The 5,671-nt window shown below is 36.5% G+C and overlaps 1 long non-coding RNA gene across 1 annotated transcript; it reads left to right on the plus strand.

Moving 5' to 3' along the window:
- Positions 1–443: 443 nt before the first annotated feature.
- Positions 444–955, plus strand: LOC149596280 (uncharacterized). The gene is made up of 3 exons (XR_016379431.1): positions 444–526; positions 592–690; positions 826–955. It is a non-coding gene; the product is annotated as an uncharacterized LOC149596280 (long non-coding RNA).
- Positions 956–5,671: the final 4,716 nt, after the last annotated feature.

A 5,671-nucleotide genomic window follows, 5' to 3' on the forward strand; every position in this document is an offset into this window, starting at 1 on the left:
GGCCAGGTACCAGGATAGTGACTCAAGGTCTTGTTGCTTGGGGTCTAAATCAGCGTGACATTTCTCTGGGTTCTTGGAAAGAGTTTTCGTTGCTAGGTATTTCATTTTGCACTATGGATATAGGGGTATAGGATAGTTCTAGAACGTTCTGTGTCAACATTGAGGGGCTAGTTCCTCATCTATTGTACGAAAGAATTTCTTTTCAGTTTCTTTTAAAGGGATAGGTTTAAGTTTAAAGGGCTAGTAATATCTTTATAATGTTAATTTAAGGTATTTCACTCTGAATTTAAAGATTAATCGAAAATTTAATTTGATTTTTATTTATTTATTTCATTATTAGCTCTTCCACCCAATCAATCTCTTTGTGAGTAAAGAAATTTTAAGTTTTAAAGTAATACAGCTATAAGATGACAAACACCATTTTTTTCTACATTAGGCGGAGAACGCAGATTGTACATCCCGTTCTGCGAGGAGACGAAATTCTTCGAGAGTTTGTGGAGAATTTATCTCGGGCGTCCCCCCTATTGTATATTGATTGCTTTATCTCTACAATTAAATCTATAACTGATTGCGATACTATTGATAATTTAGCGAGGACAGATTTGAGGAGTTTAATGGGCCGGAAGAGTTAAGGGACCTTCAGAGAGCTGATAGAGCTGATACAGAAGCGCAAACACCTATAAGACCTGAGTACAGTCTATTTTTAACTTTCCGAACACTTTAATTTAAACTCTCGTGTTAGTTCAGTGGTTAAATAGATTTAGCTTAGGATATATTTCTAGTCCAAGTTAAAGCAATTGGATCAAAAGTTTTTTATCTTTGCAGTGTCTACAACTGGCCCAAATTGGGCATTGCCGAGTGCCCAAAACGGGCGACGTTTTGATGTGTGTTTACTGCAACGATGTGAGCCACATCAGGGTGACAGTAAGTAGAAGTAAAACGATCGTATTTTGTAAAATCAATCAATGTACAAGATACGGCTGTATTATTTATAAAATCAGGCCTGGGACCCTATTCTGTAAGCGTTTTTGGCCGTAAAGTTTTCGTGAACCGTAAAGATTACGGTCGGCAAAAACCGTTTGGTGAAAAAGTCTATTCTGTAACTTTTTGGACGAAAACTTAACGGTAACGGTAAACGTTAACTTTTCGTGAGCTCGAAGGCTTCCGTTTGGGACTTAACGGTTTAAATTGTTAAGCCTATTTCAATTTCAAATTCAAAGACACTTCTAAACTAATAGATGGCGCTTGAAGCATAAGTATTTTGGCGGTAATTTCAAATAAGTTTCAAAGTTATGGCCTACCGATTAACACGACTAGAAATTCTTCGCGTTGCTGAAGAAGAAGGAAGACGATGTTTAGCACGTCAACGCGTTATCCGCGATAAATCTCAGGCTTTTGAATTAGGAGATATAAAGTTCCGTGCATTGTTTCGGTTGCCCCAACACCTTGTCATACAATTATGCGAAGAACTTAATGACACTCTTTCGGGTATTAGAAGGACTGCTATACCAGTGGATACTAAAGTAGAACAGTACTAATATAACATATAAATTTCTTTATAAAAGTTAATGTAACCTAAATGAACAGGTACTGATTGCCCTAAGATTTTACGCTATTGGCTCCTATCAACTAGGAATCGGGCAAGACTTGTTTTTACGAGTGAGCCAGCCAACTGTTAGTAGATGCGTCCATGACGTCACTGAAGCCATTGTCAGCAAATACATGGCCAAATATATTAGGTTTCCGAAAACGTCTGTAGAACAAGAAGCTATAAAATTAAGGTATTAGTGCTTAAGGGGTTTGGTAATGGTCTTCCATAGTATTTGGAAATCCAAACGTTATTAATACATAGGTTTTTTGAAAAAACCGGATTTCCTGGTGTAATCGGGGCAATCGATTGTACCCAGGTTGCTATAGTTCCTCCCAAAACCACCGACGACGTGTTTCGAGAGTACCTCTATGTATGTCGAAAGGGTTACCATTCCATTAACACACAATTGGTAAAACACGCGTGCCTTATTAGGGTCTAGAGCGCGTCTAACAATTACTTTTTTAGGTTTGCGACTATGACCTAATTATTCTTAATGTGAATGCAAAGTTCCCAGGGTCGGCCCACGATTCTCATATATACCGAACTTCTAAAGTTTCGCGCTATCTGGAAAACAGTTTTCGCTCTGGCGAAATGAGAAATTCTTGGCTCATTGGTATATATTGGCAAAACTAAACCTTATATTAAAAAACAGTTACGTTCCTAACGTCAAGATTACTTTATATGAAGGTGATTCTGGTTACGGTCTAACACCATGGCTAATGGTTCCCGTCTTTAGACCTCAACGTGGTTCGCCAGAAAGTCGATATAACATGGCGCACGCGTCAGCACGCCACATTATAGAATGCCTGAATGGTGTCTTAAAACAAAGATTTCGGTGTCTTCTAAAGGACAGAGTGTTGCATTACACGCCAACTGTAGCATCAAAAATTATATGCGCATGCTGCATACTACACAACATTTGCCGAATGAATGGCGTGCCGGACGAGCAATTTCAAAATCTTAATAATTTGCCACTAGCCGATAGAATTCCACTTCCCAATGATGCCCAGCTTGAGAATCAAGATGGTAACTGGCTAAGATTGGGATCCGAAGTTCAGCGACGGTTAATTCGCCGGTTTGAATAAATGCACAAGAAAAATTAATACATATCCTTCAACTTGTTAAATTAGAACAACCGTAGTAAGACAAAAATGACATTTAATGTATTTACATAAGAAAATATACACTTGGCAAAGAGCCTGTTTCAAGTTAGGTTTCTTTTCGACTGTTAATAATTTGAACCATGCTTGTAATGGCAGAAGCAAATTGTTGTTGTACGTTGATGCCCTGTTTAGTGACTTCCAATTTCTTCATTTTGTAATCAACAGATGCTTGAGCGGCTTGAGCCTTCTTTTCCTCGGCTATAGCTTTTCGTTCCTCGGCTATGGCTTTGCGTTCTTCGGCTTCGGCTATTTTTTCAAATGAACTTTGAATGCCTTTCAAAATATTGTCGGTTGAGGATTGAATATTTCTAAGTTCCTTAGCCGCAGCCTCGTAAGGCGCGAATCGCGTGGCACATTTTATTCTTTTACGTCTTTCATTCAGTTCTATAAAATAAATGGTGTTGAGTCTAACTTCATAGCACCATGGCTGACCAAATTTCACTTACTTTTGGCTTCTTCCAATATCTTTTCACTACTCTCACTTTCAACAAGATCTTCATCCATATCTACCCCATTCTTGGAACTTGAAGGTTCTGGGACATTTTTGGGTTTATTAGTGCCTGGTCCTCGAGATGATGACTGACAGAGATCATATTGGTTGCCAAAGTTATCTACAAATTCTACGAGATTTAAATCTTGATTTGAAGTTGGCATTGATTGTTGTTCTTGGCCTTTTGATATGGATTGAGGCTTCTCAACAATTGGAACACACTGAAAGATTTTATCAAGCCATTACAGAAAATTCTAAAACCAGTATAAAACAGAACCCTGATAGTTTTTATTGGTTAGGTTCACTCTAAAAACCAGTTCTATTATCAAGGTATTGCACATTTGAAAATATATTGGATTTTAAGTAAATCTTATCTTCTGTGGGAGGAGATACGACAATTCTTTGGAAGAATTAACGTGGAATTAAATATTTGCCATGTTTCACAAGCTGAACAATTTTTAATTCATAAAAACATAGCTATTCACCTGATCATCAGTGCTAAAACCAGCTTCTTGAACTGATTCATCACCAGCAACTGCTATTTTCCCAATAATATCCAGAAGCCTGTTTTCCAACTCGGTCAATGGCTTAGGTTGGGGTCCCCCACCTGTTTTAGGGTTTTTCAAGTTGGTAGCCTTCTTCTTTACAGCTACTTTCCAATCGGAAAGGGTCTAAAATCAGTAAAATACTAGGCTAGCTACAGCCGAGAAGAAATTGTTGGGCTTTAGCGAGGAATTTTTAGTTTAACTTACCGATTTCCATTTCTCAACATCTTTTTGAGGGCCATTGCCACAACTATTAAGTTTCAGTTTTAATTCATCCCACAACCTATCAAATTCTTCCCTAGTAAAATCCCCTGTTAGCTTCCCATCTTTGAACTTCTTATGTGACTCTAAAAATTCCACTAAGATCATTTGCTGTTGTAGTGAAACTTTCCCACCCTTTTTTTTCTTCTCAGCATTAAAATTCATTTCGAAACAATACGCCTAAATACAACAAAACACAAGTCGACTGTCTCTAAGACTCTGAGACTCTGACAGACTGACACTACTCACTTATTAATAACTTATTTAAGCCTAAATTTCGTCTGCTCTTGCGAATGCGCGAGTCCTTGGGGAAAAGGTGAGTTTATGACGTAGAGAAAACGCTATGATGAAATTTTACCGGGAATTTCAAATCGTTTACGGGAAAAAAGTATTTTCTTAACGGAAAAGTTACAGAATAGCATTTTTTTGCAATTTCCAGTTGGCCGTTATGGGAAAAACGGAAAACTGGAAACTTTACGGGAACCGTTAGGTTTACGGTATGGATAAAAAAAATTACAGAATAGGGTCCCTGGTGTGTTGTATGTACAATAGAAATTAAAAAAAATAAAATCGACATGTGTGATGTGATTGTTAATTAATTCTCGAAAACCAAACAAATCTTCCATACATTTTCTGTCAATGAAGAAGTCTTTTACATGGTTCGAAATCCCGTTTTTCTGAGACACAGGAAGAACTTCATGTCTAAAATGAACTCCATCTTTTTCTATTTTCAATTTAAAATCTACAAGCATTTTTTCAAAGTATTCTGGATGAGTTCGCAAAAAAACAACCGAATATTCCTTATTTTCGTTATAAGGAGCGAGAATGAGGGTTTCGTTTCTCATCAAAATTTTATATACATTCCATACATTCAATGGAATAACAAAAATAGCACCAGATTCTTTTATCTCGGCATAAAGAACAATATCTTCTCCTCTCAAACCACCGTTAACTCTAATTAAATTTGATTGAAAATGAGCGAATATACGCTCTTAAAAAGCCATTTAACTGTTTAAAACTAGCTAACTTAGAAATACTCGATATACAAAGCATTAACTTACCAGATCTTTCTTGATCGGGATTCAAAATTTGATGAAGTTTTCTATTTTTACTCCTCCGTTTATATACTCTTCTCAAGTGGGTGTAGCGTTGTTCAATTTATATTCATCTGTATTAAAAATTTTAGCATTTCTTGCTTAATAATTTTAAAATGATTTTCACAAGTCGTGTTTAATTTTTAAACATAATTACTCAATTTTAGACATGAAAATTTATCATGGTATAGTGCCCGGGTTTGACTGAAGACTCAAATAAATATTTAAAATCAATTACTATTCAGTCCTCTAACAGTAGTGAAGTTATCCTACCCTTTGGAGCACTGCCTTTCTGCTGTGTGCTTAGTCTGGTTTAAGCTAGTGATGCCACGAATATTCGGTTACTATTCGGTATTCGGCCTATTCGGCCATTTTTTTCGTATTCGGTATTCGGCCGAATATTTCGTAATATTCGGCCGAATACCGAATCTCCAATCATGAAAGAAAAAAACGGAAAAATTACTCAAAAATTATTTCTTTCAATAACAATTTTTACTTTAATATTTATAATCTACCAGTGGTAAGTT

Source organism: Phalangium opilio, unplaced genomic scaffold, assembly GCF_054372755.1.
Source record: "Phalangium opilio isolate 3A_F unplaced genomic scaffold, DU_Popi_V2 ptg000390l_1, whole genome shotgun sequence".
Classification (NCBI taxonomy): Eukaryota; Metazoa; Arthropoda; class Arachnida; order Opiliones; family Phalangiidae; genus Phalangium; species Phalangium opilio.